The sequence below is a fragment of the Lygodium microphyllum genome, chromosome 15, assembly GCF_053477565.2.
Source record: "Lygodium microphyllum isolate KBCC chromosome 15, Lygodium_microphyllum_v1.1.10, whole genome shotgun sequence".
NCBI classification, from domain to species: Eukaryota; Viridiplantae; Streptophyta; class Polypodiopsida; order Schizaeales; family Lygodiaceae; genus Lygodium; species Lygodium microphyllum.
In genome coordinates, this window is record NC_141149.1 from 111,996,655 (window position 1) to 112,013,767 (window position 17,113).

Sequence of the window (17,113 nt, forward strand, 5' to 3'; positions counted from 1 at the left end):
CCATCTGATGTAAAGACCATCCCTTTGATGCAGCCATAGCAATGACTGCTCTTACGGTTGCCATCCTTGCAACCGGACTGAATGTTTCTTCATAGTCAATGCCATATGTTTGTGCGTAACCCTTGACTACTAATCTTGCCTTGTATCTGTTCACAGAACCATCTGCATTGTGCTTCACCTTATAAACCCACTTACAGCCAATTGCATTTTTACCTTTTGGCAAAGGTACCAATTTCCATGTAGCATTTGCTTCCAAGGCATCCATTTCTTCATCCATGGCTTTCTCCCATTTTTCTTTTCCCATGGCTTGCTCAAAAGAAGTGGGTTCTGGTTCCTGTATCACTTTGACCATATATGCATAGTGAATGGCTGTAAATCCATCATATTTCAGCCTATCCACAGGATACATAGCTCTCGTAGACCTGCGCAAAATAGGTTCACTCCCAGGTGCTCTCAAAACATCCCTGGTCTTCCTTACTCCAGGTGTAACAATAGAAGGAATACCCAACTCATCATCAATGCTCTGTTCTGAGCCACTGGATTCACCATCCACATAAGAGTGACCTGCATTCACATCAAACATGGGCTGATCAACCTTCTCTTTTCCTTTTCGTGATACCTACATACCACTATCTGCATTACTTTGAGAAGATTCTCCTGATCTCAATTTGCCTGTCCATGGCGAAGAATGTGAACCACTGCTAGAGGACGCTCCAGGTCCACTAATATTTTGTGACTGCTGCTGTGAATTCTGTCCAGCATTACCATTTTGTGCATCTACATCATCAATCACATTTACTGGTTTATACCAGCTACTCATCTCATAAAAAACAACATCTCTGCTCACTGTAAACTTACGAGTAGAAGGGTTATAGCATCTATACCCTTTTTGCTGCAGAGAGTAACCAATAAAGATGCACTTTTCAGCTTTTGGATCCAACTTGGATCTCAACTCATCTGGCACATGTACATAGGCAATGCAACCAAAAATTTTCAAATGAGAAATATCTGGTTTCCTACCAGTATACCTCTCCTCTGGAGTCATTCCATGTATTGCTGCAGTGGGAGTCCTGTTCATTATGTAGACTGCTGTAGCAACTGCTTCAGCCCAATAAAAATCTGGCAGGTCTTTTTTATTGAGCATGGCACGAGACACCTCTCCAATATGTCTGTTTTTTCTTTCTGCAATTCCATTTTGCTGTGGGGTATGACTGCATGAATATTGCTGCTTTATGCCATGCTCCTGCAAGAACCTTGCAAACTCATTTGAGAGGTGAGGTACTCTCCCCCTCCATCTGACCTTAGGCATTTTATTTGCAGACCTGTTTCATTTTCAACCATAGCTTTAAGAGTTTTGAAATGCCCAAAAACTTCACTTTTCTTTTTCATAAAATACACCCAAAATTTTCTGCTATAGTCATCAATAAAAGTGACAAAATAATGACAGCCTCCAAGAGATGCAGCTTTAGTAGTCCACACATCAGAGTGGATTAATTCCAATGGCTTCTTACTCTCTTGAACATGTCTAGGAAATGGTTTCCTTGCCTGTTTTCCAAACTGACAGGCTTCACATACCTTATGCATTTCTGCAACCTTGAATCTAGGCAATCCTGCAACAATATTTTGGGCCTGCATTGATTTAAGTCGCTGTACATTAACATGACCAATGCGTTTATGCCAGATATCAATATCTGCAACTACACCGGTCCCATGTGCAAACATTGCTGCACTCAATTCAGACATGTCTGCATCCAACGTAAACATTCTGCCCTTCTTCTTTCCTTTTGCTATCAAGCGACCTTTATTTTTCATATCCTCAACAAAGCATCCATGAGGATTAAATTTGACCTGCAAGCCCTGTTCAACCATTTGACCAACAGAAACCAGATTCTTGGTGATATTGGGGACATGAAATACATCGGACAGGTATTTCTTTTTCCCATCCTGCATAGACAAAGGAAATTTTCCAATCTGCACAATAGGATGTGCAGTATCATCACCAGTCTCCACAAATCTTGGTTTTTCCATTTTCCTTGCATCCTCCATCCATTCTGCATGACCTGTCATGTGGTTTGATGCACCTGAGTCAACATACCATACATCATTGCTTTCTTCTGCACTTGTCACAGAATTGTTCATGTGCTGCACCATGAACAAATGCTCATTTCTGTCATCACCCTGTCTACTAGAAGATGCATAATTCCCTTGTTGCAGTTTTCCATTCATGATGTCATTCTGCTTTTTATAGCAGTCTTTAGCCATATGACCCATTTTACCACAGTAGTAGCATTCAACATTACTGTTTGCATTTTGACCTCTTTGCCATCCACCACGACCTCTTTGGCTCCCCCTGCCTCTAGAGTTACCACGTCCTCCTCCATAGGACTGGTTTTCTTGAGTTTGCTGCATATTCTGATTTCTACCACGGCCTCCAAATCGGCCTCCTCTACCTCTGCCTCTACCTCTTCCAGCATTTGAGTAGAAGACAGCTTCTTTTGAAGTTCCTCCTGAAGAAGATGCACCACCATTTCTCTGCTCCTCAGAAATTAGAAGAGCAATCAACTCCTCAAAATCAGGAAATCTTTCACGGACGGAAATGGATGTCCGAAACTGCGCATAATCCTTTCCTAGACCATTCAAGGTCACAAAAACTAAATCATCATCTTCCACTGGCGACCCAATGGAAGCAAGTGCATCTGCAATCTTCTTCACCTTCATGTGGTAGTCATTGATGCTCATATTTTCTCTTTGTACATTATGCAACTCTTGCTTGAGCTGCATTTTCCTGGCTTGAGTATTTGTGCTATACATTTTTGACAAAGTATCCCATGCCTCCTTTGGCGTACTTGCATCCTGAATATGCACAATCATAGAGTCTGAAATACTGATAGACAGCCAATACATAACTTTCCTGGCTCTCTCATGCCATGCTTTGAATGCCTGCATTTGCTGTTGATTGGGAACATCAGGAAGAACTGGTTCTTCTTCATTTCCTGCAACAAATTCCCAATATCCTTTTCCCATAAGGAAATTCGTCATTCTAAACTTCCATGCTTGGAAGTTGTTCTTGTCAAGCTTTTCAGTGACAATCAGTGAAAGAGAGTCAGACGCCATTACAGAATACTGCAAAAAATTCTGTCACTGCAAAAAACACAGCTTCACCCTTACAAGGGCAAATCTGCAAAACTGGCGAAAGTGGTATTTGACCACACAGTCACTTCCTAGTGACGATTTTGCATAAACAGGAACCAAGGATGATTCTGAAACTCTCAATGTCTCTGCGCACAAGCATACGATGCAATTTCTACAGTAACTTTTCACCGACCTGTAGAACAGTGGCTGCACAGCATAAAACTGAGCCTTTTCCTGAGTGCGTGCAGAAAACTTCCGCCTCCAAAACAGGCCCCGAAATGGCCTCAAATCAAAAAAACAAGGTCGCCAGGGGCTAAAGCCCTCACCCGCAGCATATACTGCCCTCTTGCTTCACCGCGAAGGGCGTCTCAACCAGAACACCGCGAGCTTGGCTTGCTTTCTTGAGCTCCTTACCACGAACAAGGCTCTGATACCATGTCAAGATTGTGGGAGAGAAGGAAGGAGTCTCACTTGTAGCTTTCTTGCTTGCACAATGGGGGAATACACACAGAGGTGGAGGCTGAAAACAGTTTTTCTCTTCTTAGTTGTGTAAGCCAAAAGAACTCTTATACAAAGAAATAGAAGAACCCTATATATGGGTCTCAAACCAAACTCAACTAACTAAGGTGGCATACTAACTGAGCCACGAACTAGAGTAGATAAGGATAGCTATCATGTAGCTATTATTCATGGGCGATGTACCAACCGCATCTGCAACTGACACGTCGGTGACATAAATGCACAACGGTCACCCTGGCGTATCACGAGTGGAGCTCGATATCTCAACATGAATCACACCCAGTTGCAAGTACCTAGACTTATTAAGAGCTTAATATCTATTGATTAGTTGGATAACTTGGGATACTCTGGCTTTGTTGGGATATCTATGAATCACACCCAGTTGTCTGCCTCTTTGTATGGAGCAATGGGCAAGGTAAACACTAGCAGTCTAGGAAGATGTCCTGAATCCCATAAGCACAGTGGTGTGCAGAATGCTACCTATGCAACTTCTATGAAGCATTGTACTTGACTATCACTTTCACAATGATGAATACAATACCATGATGCTTTCCTCTTTCAGTTAGTGTCATCTTTGTCATTGTCAGTCTCATACACAAGATTGTCTTTATGAGTCCAAGCTTCCATCTTGGAACCTAATTCACTTGTGTAACAATTATCTAATCTTTAGTCTATGTCAACATGAATCTAGCCTTCATCTTCCATCCACCATAGCTCTTGCCATGCTCTAGATCCGCGCTTTTCACATGGTATCAAAGCTCTGCTGAGCATGGCCAGCTCTCCTTTCACTCCTCTTAGCTCCTCTTCATCTCAGTCCAGCTCAGTTTGAGTGTATGACTCCTATTCCTCACTTGCATCTCACAGTCACTGTTTGGTAGCCATAGCCAAAACAATACCTACCTACCTTGGAGTCTCTAGATCTCTTCAACCAGGCCATATCAGCTCATGATTTCTTCTGAGGACCTCCTTTTCTACTCAAGACGCTCCTCCCTCGCACATCATAACTCGACATTGTTGATCATAGAGCCCAGCATTGCTAAAAAATGTGATTGCTGCCCGGTTTGTGCCTACGCATGGTCGTACTGATAAATCTCCTATTGTGTGCCGTGATGTTGGCCATGATCATAGGGCAATGAAATCCCATCACCAAAGGCACCCCCAGCTCAAATCTTGTCCAAAATGGTTCATTGTATGATCCACACAGCGTGAAAAACCAGGTCCCTAGTCCTGGAAACCCTAAAACTCCATAGCCAAGTTTCATCTAGCTCATATTTTTGCTTTTTTTCTTCACCAACTGATCTCAAGCAAGGTTCTGACCTTCAGATCCACTGAGTTACTAAAACTCTAGCAAGATTTCAATATCCAACAAGCAAGCCTTAGAAAGCTTTTGAAGATTTGAAGCTTTCACTAAAGGACAAGCATCAAGCATAGTGAAATTTTATGCTACCACTACTTGTGTTTTTCAACACACTGCAAGTCAACTTGGTTATTGATCAATCTCAAACAAGTGAAGCCATTTTGAAGCTGAGAAGATTGATGAAGATCAAGCAAACAACATTAAGTTTTACTAGTATCTCTTGATACTACATAGTGTATTTTTCACACTACTTTCACTTGTGTTTTTTGACACAAATTCTATGCCAAGTATGAAGTATCTTGACTGGTTAGTGCCCATGAAAAGCAACATTATTCTTGTTGCCCATTTGCACTACATGGAAAACTTGTTTGATCCACTTGCAGGAAGACATGGAGCTGCCTACATCAAAGAACAATCAATTACCTTATTTAAAGACTTTGAACACATTCCTCTTGCCTCAAAGATGATGATATCTTTGCTTGAGGGGGACATGAAGACTAATGCAAGCAAAGTCAATAAAGAAGAAGACCATGAAGAAGAGGACCAAAAGATAAAAGCTGAAAGCAAAGCGGAGAAGAAGAAGAAGAAGAACAAGATCAACCATGAGGACCCTAAAGCTGCAAGCAAAGTGAAGGACAAGTACAAGATCAAAAAGAGAAAAGTGGACTACATGAAGAAGGACAAGAAGATTCATAATGACATATCTAAAAATGCTAAAAACCACAAGGGCCTGTCAATCCTTAACCCAAAATTTTACGAGACTTTTTTATTGTAATGCCTAGCCCTAATGCTTCTGCTATAAGCTTGTAAGCTCCTCATGTAACCTTGTACTACAACCTATGTACACTTTGTGAGGACCATGTTATAACCTCTAGATGTCCACTATGTCTTTGGTACCCACACTTAGCTTTTTCTACGATAGCCTCTAGTGCTTACCATGTTTGTGGTGTGCCCACACTTTGTAGGTGGTTGATCACTAAAGCCTCTACACACTTTGTATTCTCTCGTTGTGATTGAGGAGGGGTGTTGAGATATCTGGCAATCACACCCAGTTGTATGCCTCTTTGCATGGAGCAATGGGCAAGGTAAACACTAGCAGTCTAGGAAGAGGTTCTGAATCCCATAAGCATAATGGTGCAGAATGCTACCTATGCAACTTCTATAAAGCATTGTACTTGACTATCACTTTCACAATGATGAATACAATATCATGATGCTTTCCTCTTTCAAGTAGTGTCATCTTTGTCATTGTCAGTCTCATACACAAGATTTTCTTTATGAGTCCAAGCTTCTATCTTGGAACCTAATTCACTTGTGTAATAGTTATCTAATCTTCAGTCTATATCAACATGAATCTAGCCTTCATCTTTCATCCACCATAGCTCTTGTCATGTTCTAGATCAATGCTTTTCATAGGCTTTTGGGAGTTAGTCATAGAAACTCCACAAGGGATCATTTGTAGTTGCTAAAGGATCCAAATGTGGCACTTTGTATCCCCTTCATATATCTTCTATAAAAATTCATATAGTTATAGTAACCAAGCAGCCAAATGTATCTTTATAGCATTCTCAGTTCAAACATATGTTGAGAAAAGGAATGAAAATGCTATCTCATTTGGGTTACTAGCCTATTCTTGATTTTTATGATCTTTTTGGTTGTGAGTATTATAACTATGGAAAACATGCATGTTCAGCCCATAAGAAAAGTTAAACAAGAAAAAAAAAGTGGGATGCTTGACTTAATGCATAGCAATATATGTGGGCCTATGCCTACAAATTTTATATGAGTGGCATCCTATTTTATCACATTCATCGACAATGCAACTAGAAAGTGTGGACTTTCACCATGGGTAGGAAAGATGTGGCTTTGTCGTGTTTTCAAAAATTTCTGGCACTTGTAGAAAATTAGTATGGTAAGAGACATAAGTGTCTCAAATTTGGTAATGGTGGAGAATATTTCTCTCATGAGTTCATAAATTTTTGTGAAGCATGTGGAAAAAAAAGAGAACTCATTGCACTTGGTAATCTTGCCCAAAATGGTGTCACAAAGCATATGAATAGGACAATAAATGAAAGAATGTTGTCTAATGCTAGTCTTAATCAAGGATTTTGGGCTCATGCTATGGCGACTACCGTACATTTAAATAGGCCACCTAATACTACTTTGAATGGTGGAATTCCTAAGAGGCATGGCTAGGTAAAAAGCCCTCTTATGATCACTTAAGAGTGTTTGGTGTTGTGAAGCTTATGTGCATGTGCCAAAGGAAAAGCATGCTAAGTTAGAACTAAAATCCACTAAATGCATCTTTTTGGGCTATGAATAGAGTGGTGAGATAGGTTATCTCCTTTGGGATCCATAATGTAGAAAGATTATCCATAGCAATGATATGATCTTCAATGAGAAGAAGATGCATAAGTAGCATCTTAAGGAAGTGGAAACAAGAAAGGCTACTTTCTAGGAAGTAATGCCCCCCTATTTTTTTCCACATAGGATAAGTACTAGTGTACTAAGTGTACATATAGGGGATACAAGTGATACTTCACCTAGTATAGGCAGTAGAGAGATTTATTGAGTAGTAGGTTGAGATCCCTATGGTGCCTTTTGAAGAAAGACTAGAGGTTGAAATTCCTACTCTAAGTTAGCCCATTGTGCTATGTAAATCTACTCATATTTCTCATCCTTTTGAGAGATTTCAATATGGGGTTACCTATGTGATGCTAATAGATTATGGAGAGTCATCTTGTTATAAAGAGGCCATGATAAGCTTAAGTGGGGGCTAGCTATGTAGTCTAAAATATATTCCATTATGAAATATTAGACTTGGAAGTCAGTTCCTTTATGAAATGGTAAAAATACTTTGCCATCCATGTGGATCTATAAATTGAAGATTACAGGTGTTACTAAACCAAAGTACAAAGCAAGGTTAGTGGCCAAAGGCTTTAAATAAGAAAAAGGTATGGAATTTGATAAGTGTTTTTCACCTATAGTGAAATTGAGAAGCAAGATTAAATCTTCAGCCTTCCTCTTATTAGATTTAGGACAATCATCAATGCTAAGTTTCACATATGGAGCTGATGGAGTACTAATTTCCTTTGCCCCCCGTTCATATTGTTATGCTACAACACTTTGCTAAGATAATCCTTTTAGGACAAGTACAACAATCCCTATGTTCCATTCTTGATTATGCATATTCCAAGAATGTGATTTGTATGTCCCAAATCCTTCATTTCAAAGGCTTCCATTAACCTTTTCTTCAGGGTATCAATCTCATGCTTATTTTTCCTAGCTATCAACGTATCATCCACATCAACACTATTAAGCTATCATATTTAGCCTTTCTAGTGTATAAGCACTGGTTTGTCTCTCTTCTCTTGTAGCTATGAGACTACAAAAAGGCATTAACTTTACCATTCCCATGGGGATTGCTTTAGTCCATAGAGACTCTTTTTTAGCTTGCAAATAAGTTTTCTCTACCATGTTCCACAAAATCCTCTAGTTGCTACATGTAGACCTCATCATGAAGATCACAATGTAGAAATGCTATCTTAATAACCAATTGCACAAGGCCCCTATCATCCTTAGCCACCAAGGCAAAACCACAATGCAAAGACTCTAACTCAAGTAAAAAAGAATAATGCATTTGTGATGTATTTATAGTCTTATTCAATCTCTTTTGCCCCTAAGGAGCTATCCTTCTCTTTCCTTGTGTGTGTGTATCTCCTAGCTTATGTTTGGCTTTCTTGATAACATTTTTCAACTCAATAGACATATTTCAAGCTGATTGGTTGGTGTAATGTACCTAGTAGTAGTCTAAGGTACTTACTGATGTTTTTAATGACCAAAATTTTATTTAGGTTTTTTTAGTACCTGGTCTAGGATTAGCATTTTTCCATGGCACTTTGATGGCACTCCAATTATATGTACTTGACAGCCATAGTAATTTAAGAGAAGTATATACTTAATGCTGAACATCTTCCTTAAATGGATGCAAGTTAGAACATGTTTGGTAAGGGAAAATTTGATAAGTAGACCTTTGATTTTAACGTGCGATGGTGAATGGATATGTTTCTACCCTTGGTGATAAAGAGGTTGTGAGGATACCTTGTAGTGGTAACCGGTATTATTAGACATATGGTGCATGCTGTTGTAGAGGTTAGTGGTGGGTAGACATTCTCTGGTTTGATTTAGATTGTTGTTTTTGATTCAAAAGTGGTGTAAGGTTGGTTTCTTGATATTGAAATTCCCACAAGATCAACGTTGAAGGACTAGACCTTCTTGTTGAAGGTCGATAATTTTTTTTAAATTAAAAGTTTTGTTGCTTTTGCAAAGCTATATGCTATATATACTAGTAAATAAGTCTAGACTTAGGTAGTGAGAACAAGTTTAAATATGGGATTTTCTTTTGAAGGTCGAATGCACGTGCACGTGTGAGTGTCTAAAACTTGGCAATAGATCAAGCTTCTTGATGAAAGGGACAGATGTGGGCCAAAGAAGGCATCATGCAAAGTAGATGGGCGGGCATGTTCTTTTCTTCCCTACCACAAAAATCATATTGGATCAGTGTTGGCAACATATTTGCAAGAGCCCAACATGTGCTAGAAGGGAGATCTGCTATCACCGAGATTGAAGGAGACAAAGGTTTGGTAGGGAACACCAGCCACTCATAAGGCACCACATGCCTGATGCCCATCGTCACTCTTAGAAATGGCATCTGCCAAAAAAAGAAAAAAAAAACTAATGTGGCTATTGTGGAAAGGAAGGCAAGTGTAATGAAGTTAGGTAGAAGGGATGGAAATCAGAAGGGATCAACAGTAAACAAAAGCCATGCAAGAGGGGAAGAAGGGATGACTATGACAGATTTAAGTGAGCTAAAGGCTTTTTGATGCCTTCTGTTTACCCTCTATTGAGTGTCTATAGAGCCTCTATTTTTGTTCTACTCTGTTCTGTATGCCTCTGTAAGTGTGATGATGAATGAATATGTATCTTGGGAAAGTTTTCCAATCTTGGGAAGAGATGAATGTATGTTCAAACTAGCTCAAAGAAGTAGCTACTAAAGACTTGAAGTAAAGACTGAAGTGATAGGGACATTGTTGAGCTACGAAGAGACATTGTAGTAGCTCTGGTGACCTTTCATATAAGATATACCTCTTGGGAGGGGTATCCAAGACCTAAGAAGGGTTATGAAAGATTATTATTGATGATACCATTGTACAGTTGAGAGAGAAAATGTATGAGAGAGAAAGAGAGTGAGAGATAGCCAAATTTTACGCAAAACAATATATATATGAGTGAGAGATTGTGAGAGAAAGCTATGGAACCTTTGAAGAAAAATATTATGTAATGATTTCCATTCAAAGTTGCGTATTATCTTGTGTCTTTGTGGTATCTTGATGAACTCTATGAAGAATATGAAGAGCATAATCAATTTGGTTCAAGTTAAAGTCGTGGGAGAATTGTTTCTATGAAGCTGCATGAAGATTTCTTGTTCCTAGTGTTCTTTTCCTTGTTGTGGACATATGAAATATGAGAAAGACGTTTGTTGATGATACAATATATATTTTCTTGTAGTAGATTCCCCATTTTCTTGGTGTTCCTCTTGGGGCTCCATGTTTTTGGTGCGCGGCGCCAGGGAAAGTTGCCATCAACAAGCATCAAAAGAGGCTGAAAATGAGGGAATTAGCATTGTTGAGAGGAGAAGAATTCAATGGATGCTTACAAAGTTCCTTTGACCACTAAAGAATTGGAGATTATCATTTGCTAAAGCCACTTTCTACAAGAAGTTCATTCCACAATGGTGGAAACATATTACCATCATGATGCAGACTCTATGTGGTGGACTATTCCCTCTCCCTGTTGAAGCAACAGAGACATGCATCTTGGTGGTAAGTTGTTTGGGAACAAAGATAAGTGCAAAAACAGAGAAAATGACCATCAATGGAAGATTTGGCATTCATTGAGAAGTTTCTAGACAGCATCAAGTGGGAGATTGTGAAGAAGCTTCGGAAGTTATGGTCAGTGGAAGTTCACGAAAATAAGAAAGAGAAGAGTTGGGATTTGTTTGTGGATGCTCAACACCAGGATACGTGTGGGACGCATGGTGCACTGATAACCTTCTATTTTTCCAATTGGGAAACCATTGGAAGCTAGTAGATAGAGTATTCTTCACAACATACAGAGTTGAAACCATCAGAAGAAGCTGAAATCACCATGGTGATGGCACCACAATGATCCTCGGAAGAATGAGTTTTGATACCTTGAGAACATAATATCTTCCCCTCTGTAGCAAGCTAAAAGCTGAATTCAGAAACCTTGAAAAGAAGAAAGTAGAATAAATGTTGGCAAGAGAGTCCTCTAGAGACTAAAGCCCCTCTGATTCGGTTCTATGGAGCACAGAACCGAATCAAAGACTAAAGCCCCTCTGATTCGGTTCTGTGGAGCACATACAAACTAGGTGGAACTAACTCCCTGATGAATGATGCAATCATGAGGCAAGCACTAGAATGAGTCTAGAGATATGTGAGAAGAGAGAAGGCAAAAATCAAAGCCAAGAGAATGAGCTAGCAGTAGAAGCCTCTTTTGATGCCCTAGCAACACTCTTTACAGAAGTCCCTTTGGTGGCAGCTCAAGGTCCCCTTCCTAGTCAGATTCGTCCTGGAAATATTGATATCAGGCTAGTGAATGTAGTCTCGTTGCCCATCTTTAAGGGAGAGTACAATTAAGACCCTGATCTTCATGTAGCAGAGTTCATGGTAGCATGTGTGGCTAACAATGCCAAAACCCCCAAGCATTGGTTGGCAATATTCCTTGCCACTTTTAAAGGCGTGGCATTTCAGTGGTATGAGAGGCAAGTAGCAGGAACTTTTGGCACATGGGATGACTTGAAGTTGGCCTTCCTCACTAAATTTAGGCGTCAGTCCTCTACTGGTGAATGAGTGAAAGCTTATTTCTCTAGAATGGAATCCATACTAAAGAGATGGACTAACCATCACTTGGATGAAAGAATTTTGAAGGGAGTTTTCCTTAGAGGCCTACAACCAAAAGTTTACAAGTTTATGGAATTGAGAAGACTAGTCAATTTGCAAGTTGCACTGGAAGGTGCAAGACTGTATGATGAAGTTGAAGCAAGGTTGTCGATGACCTCAAGAAGAGGATTCCTACCTCCTCCCATGCCAAGAATGACATACCCACCAAATGTAGTCCTAGGGACAGTTCCCTACCCTTACGCTCAGATGCAAATAATGCCATAGTACAATTTATTGAATCCATAGTGTTCGTAGATGACACTACCTCAAATAATGGTTCAACCATAACAATAGTGGCCTCAAATAGTTCCCCCAATGACGACTCAAGAACAACATTGGAACCCTACCAACTGGAACCAATAGCCCCCAGTCTCAACAGAAGCTTTGAATCAGAACCATAACAGAGGACCCTTTGGATCAACTCAACCAGTCTATGCAATGATAATAGAAGCTTCCCAAAACCCTACAACAAGTACTCCAAGAGGTGAAAATTTGAAGGACTACCTATCCAATTCAGTTGCAAAAGCATCAAGAAGGAGATGGATGTGATCACAGAACATCTATAGCCGCTAAAGGTGAATACATCCAATATATCCAATCCTATAAGAGGTGGAAGAGATGTGATGTAATCTAATACATGGTGTGGACAGTGCCATCAATCGAAACATTTAGCTACTGAATATACCCAGAAACCAACCATTCTTGGAGCTTCTATCATATTGTTTGAGGAAGAACCATACAGAGAATATTTGCTCTTTGAAGGAAATGCACAAAAGAAGGAAGAAATATGAAGAAGCAAGATTCAACTTGTTGGAATCAAAGATGACGACCTAGGATATTGGACCAAAGTCTAGGGAGTTTGGTCCTAATTTTGGCCCAAGGAGGTTTCCCTCTCAAAGTTATAGAGGATGATAGTCTGGGCGGTGGCCAAAGATTAGAGGTGGAGTGTTACAAATGTGGAGAAAAGGGGCATATCTCACCAAATTGTCCAAACCCTAGAAGGTCTATGGACTACAAGCCCTTATGCGGTCGATGCAAAGGAGAAGGCCACATTGCAAAAGATTGTCCAAGTCTAGCTCCTGTGAAAGCCACTCTTGATACCCAATAGAAGACCCAAGAACCTGTTTCCAATTTGGTGGAATTGGAGGTTGCCGCAATAATGCTTGCTAAGAAAGGAAAACCTGTAGTTCCAAAGGAGAACATTCCCTCTTTTAAGACAGTGAAGTTCAACCTTCCTAGGGAGAAATAGAATAGTGCAACACAAAACAATGTAGCACAGAGCATTGCAGAGCTATAGAGAGCTATAGAGAAAATTGCAGAGACAGGTTCAGAGGTCTAGGAGATGGAGGATGTTGAAGTACCTCCTAAAGGATAAGAAAGGAAAATGTTGCCACTCCTGGAGGAAAGAGGGAAGATAAAAATGGGCGTTGCCCCATTCCCTAGTCAATTAGACAAGCATGTAGATCCTATCAAAGAATATGACTTGGTCAAAGACCTAGACACCTTTAAACCTAACCTAACATCCAATAGTTTGCTGATGTTGTTTCCTAGCTGTCGAAAGAAATTCAAAAGCATACTAACAAGAAGAAGAGGCCTAAGGATCGCTTCCTCGATAGCAAACAAGTCCAACAAAGCCCTAGAGTTTGTGAAAGAAGTGGATGTGGCTAATGCCTTCTTGGATATTGGAACCCTAGAGATTGGCATGTGGATTGAAGGATGATTTATAGCAGATTCATTGATTGATGGAGGTTCATCAGTGAATATAATGACATATGTGAGAATGAAGGATCTAGGCTTGCAAGGTATGTAACCTACATAGCGGCTTATCAGACTAGCAGACCAAAGTAGAATCAAGCCTTTGGGCATTCTCCCGTATGTGAACATAACCCTCGCACACGAAGGGGTTATTGGGCTGACATACCTGGTGGTCAAACCAAATTCCTACAGGACCTCATATCCTCTACTATAATGGAAAGACCATGGATTTTTGAAGCAAGGGCACCCGATTGGTTCAAAGGAATCCTGACCCTAGGAAAAGGACCCAACAAAGTGGTGTTAAAGTTTTATAGATCATAAAAAGGTAATGGATCCACTTCCATTAAAGTCATAATAGAATCTTCAAATGAAGTAATAGATGGCACATCAGGAGATGAAGAAGCTATCAAATAAATCTTTCCCAAGAAAAAAGAGGCACTGTCCCTGACAGTGGTTACTATAAGCCAATCACCGAAAGAAGCAAAGTCTTTGTCAGTGGGTAAATACCTCATACTTGAACCCAAAATGACTTCTGAAATTACTTTTGAGAGCCAGATAGAAGCATGTATGTACTATTCTCCCTATTACATGGCCGTAGCAGAGCCAGAGACAGATGCAGAGGGGCACAAACAGAGACATAGACTTATATGTGGAGTGGAAAGGAGCCTTTGCTGTAGGCCAGCTGTACTCTTTCCTTGGGACTATTTGGTGAGGATCTATATATTCTTGGATCGTACAAAACAAGAAAAGAGTGGAGTTTGTGTGTTATGTTTTATATGTTGGAGGGACGCATCTTGGGCCAAATCCTTGAGGTGTAGGAGAGTCGCATTGAAGCCACGGCAGAATGCCTTTAAACAGACCAAGAACCCAATGATTGAGATTGTTAGACTCCCCCAACTATCTACCTAATTTTTCAAAGTAATTAGACAGTGTGGTATTGTTTTCTGAAATAAGATACACATCCCGATATTGGTAGGGCAAACAGGAAAGGAAAGTGCTAGGCTAGCATGGTTTATATATGTAGATATGATAACCACAAACCAAATGAACATGCAAAGCTTAATCAAATTGGGATCCTTCCCCTCAATACAGAAGTTCAAGTGTCTGAGTGGGCAACATCCCAGGTTACTCCCCCACACCATACAGAAAAAGGTATGTGACCAAGTGACAAATCAAAGAAGACTCAATTGAAACCACAATCTCGCACTATCGCCTAGGTTTTAATACTAGACATCACCTTTGGGACAACATCTAAGATGAAGATTGGTCAATAATGAGCAACTAAATGGTTGCTGGAACCTCAATCCGGACACTAGCAAAGCATATCCCTTTAATCCATGAGCTTTGCTGGTTAGAACTTAGAAGATCCTAACATATACTATCATTTTTATTTCAATCATTCTAAAGAGATTGAACTAGTTGCTTTTCAGTAAGAACAACACATCAAGTAAACCTAAAACAACTTAGCACATCAACAAAATTATAGCTCGAAAATATACAGGTCCAATAAACTAGATATGTTACAAAAGCTGCTCCCAGAACCACCTGCATGTGGAAACTGTAATCAAGAAAGGTATAAAAATGATTATGCACACCTTTGAGACACATCCAAAACTTCTTACTTAGTAAATAATTTGCATCAGCTAACCATCTGCTCCAGCTTCTTCTGATGTGTAGTAAGACCTCACAGAAGGGGGATCAATAGCACCCACTTCCTCATCGACTTGTGGGTATCCACTCAATAGTTTCTCATTAGTTGTGAGCACTTTGCTAGGTGAAGAGTCTTGATTTCTTTCCTTCAAGATTTCTTTACAGACAACCCGGTAGTAGCAGCCCGACAGGTGGAGGAAACGAATTTAGCAATGCAAAGGCCACAACCCTATTGTCCATGTTTACTACCCTATCAGGCATGGACAAATTCCATCAACTAGAAAACTAAGTGCACCTTGCTGAGAGATAATGTTAAGAGATATTGCATCAAGGGTGATAGAGAGCAATACCCCAAAATAGATAATAAGCAGAGTGAAACTCCATTTGTAGAAACCATTTCAAAAATAGTAAGCTTATCAAAAGTCAAATCATGCTATAGATTCTGTGAATTTGAGAATGAAGAGGATTATGTTATCAAAGGACTATATAGAGCTGTGAGGTACTATGTGTAGTACTAAAAAATAAAGGGTCCCAAAGAACAACATCATATATCAGGATGGACAAACAATAAAGAAATGCCACAACCTTGAGCCCGAGAAGCCAACCATGGTGAATTTTTGAATGGCATGTCAAATTCCAGATATGTTGTCTATATACAAGTCCGTAGCCTGCCTTTTTGTCTGTTGTGTGCATGCGATCTGACTAGTGCCATAGCCACCGCCGGCCCATTTTAGGTCCCATCAGGCCCTAACACCTGGCATAGCTTGAGAGATAGTCAGGAACCAAACCCACTGGCATGTAACTAAATTATTTAAAGTATGAAATTAGTTATATTTTGCTAGAGGCTTTGCACCTCATGACAAGCCACACTGAGCAACAGTGAGTAGAGCCCCTCTAGGATACTCAAAGCCCTCTTATGCAGTCATATAACTAGTCCTAAGTACCAAAAAAATGTAGCTAGTAACTATGATGAAGCCAAATGGAAGTATAATTGGTACAAAAACTAAAGACTATGCCTAGATACATAGGGTATGATAGCCATGCATGAGAAAGTTTCATAACTAGTTGATGAGAGCAGTAGCCGGGATAGAAGAGTCATGGTCCACAACTCTAAGCTCTACCTTAACTTCATGAAGTATCTCTTGTATCATGTCATCCTTGTCAATAGACTGAGATTCCTTTTGTTGCAATAAAGGAGCAACATAGTCATCACTTTTACTCTTGGCATCTAAAGCATTCTCTAACCTTTCAATCAACTGTAATTATTTACTTTCCAAGTCATGAACCTTATGAAATAGTGTGTTCTTTTCGTACAATAAGGATTCATTATCCTTGGAAACAAGCACATCACTAAAAGCATTGCATACGGCCTAGAGATAACACTAGTAAATTTCTCCAATAGCATATCCATGCATTTTTTACATCATCCAACAAAGCATTTTTCATATCATGTAGTTCAGATTTTAAAATCATAGATCCATCTACATCAACATCAAGGTTGTGCAATATCTACATTTCAACTTCATGCAAGGCTGGAACTTCTCATACAAAAGTTTATGCTCAACTTGCAAGTCAACATGCATGTCCTTAAAACTCTCCATTTTAGCAAGAAACCTATCTTACAAGAGGTTCTAAGGTTGAAACCTCTCTTACAAGAGTTTATGCTCAAATTGCAAGT

At 39.8% G+C, this 17,113-nt stretch overlaps 1 pseudogene; it reads right to left on the minus strand.

The window, feature by feature from the left end:
• Positions 1-15,228: 15,228 nt before the first annotated feature.
• LOC148024919 (uncharacterized) lies at positions 15,229-16,128 on the minus strand (annotated as a pseudogene).
• Positions 16,129-17,113: the final 985 nt, after the last annotated feature.